At 39.5% G+C, this 689-nt stretch overlaps 1 pseudogene; it reads left to right on the forward strand.

Moving 5' to 3' along the window:
- Positions 1-337: 337 nt before the first annotated feature.
- LOC143214719 (5S ribosomal RNA) lies at positions 338-457 on the forward strand (annotated as a pseudogene).
- The last annotated feature ends 232 nt before the right edge of the window (positions 458-689 follow it).

Here is a 689-nt window from a genome sequence, read left to right on the forward strand (position 1 = left end):
AGCGGAGCTTTACGCAACAGCCTCGTCCAGGCGTAAAAATAAATCCAATAGGATTTACTCACCACGGTGAAACCGAGCCACGATTTTCTAAACATTTTCGCTTCTTCATCCTCCTCACTCGATACGATACATTTATCACAAAGTCTTGCAGCAATGTCTGGATATTTTTGAACTAATTGATTATCTTGTTATGAAACTTTTACTGTCTTGTTCGTGATATTTTTCTGATTAAAATGAGTCCCAACACGACACCATTCGGTTTTAGTGGAACCTCTATTATTCGAACCGTGTTCGATGATATCTGCATTTACATTCATTTTCTGAATATAAAAATATCGTCAACGGCCAATTCACGTTGTAATAAACCGATTCTCGTCCGATCATCGAAGTTAAACAGCGTTGAGCGTAGTCAGTACTTGGATGGGTGACCGCCTGGGAACACCACGTGCTGTTGGCTCTCTTTTTGCTAACGGCCATATCACGTCGTCCGAAATAAAACGGACTAAAAAGTATAAAATAATTTTTCTTCGCCCCACATACACATTCCTAACCCCGTACAGATAGTTCTGAAAATTCGGGACTGTGTGAATTCTGAATAGCTATGAAAATACTAGTAAGATTTAAAACGAAAAACGTCCGACGGAGAATCTCGGTGTAACTGTTCTTTCGCTTGGTAAACAGACATTATA

The sequence above is a fragment of the Lasioglossum baleicum genome, chromosome 12 (genome assembly GCF_051020765.1).
Source record: "Lasioglossum baleicum chromosome 12, iyLasBale1, whole genome shotgun sequence".
Classification (NCBI taxonomy): domain Eukaryota; kingdom Metazoa; phylum Arthropoda; class Insecta; order Hymenoptera; family Halictidae; genus Lasioglossum; species Lasioglossum baleicum.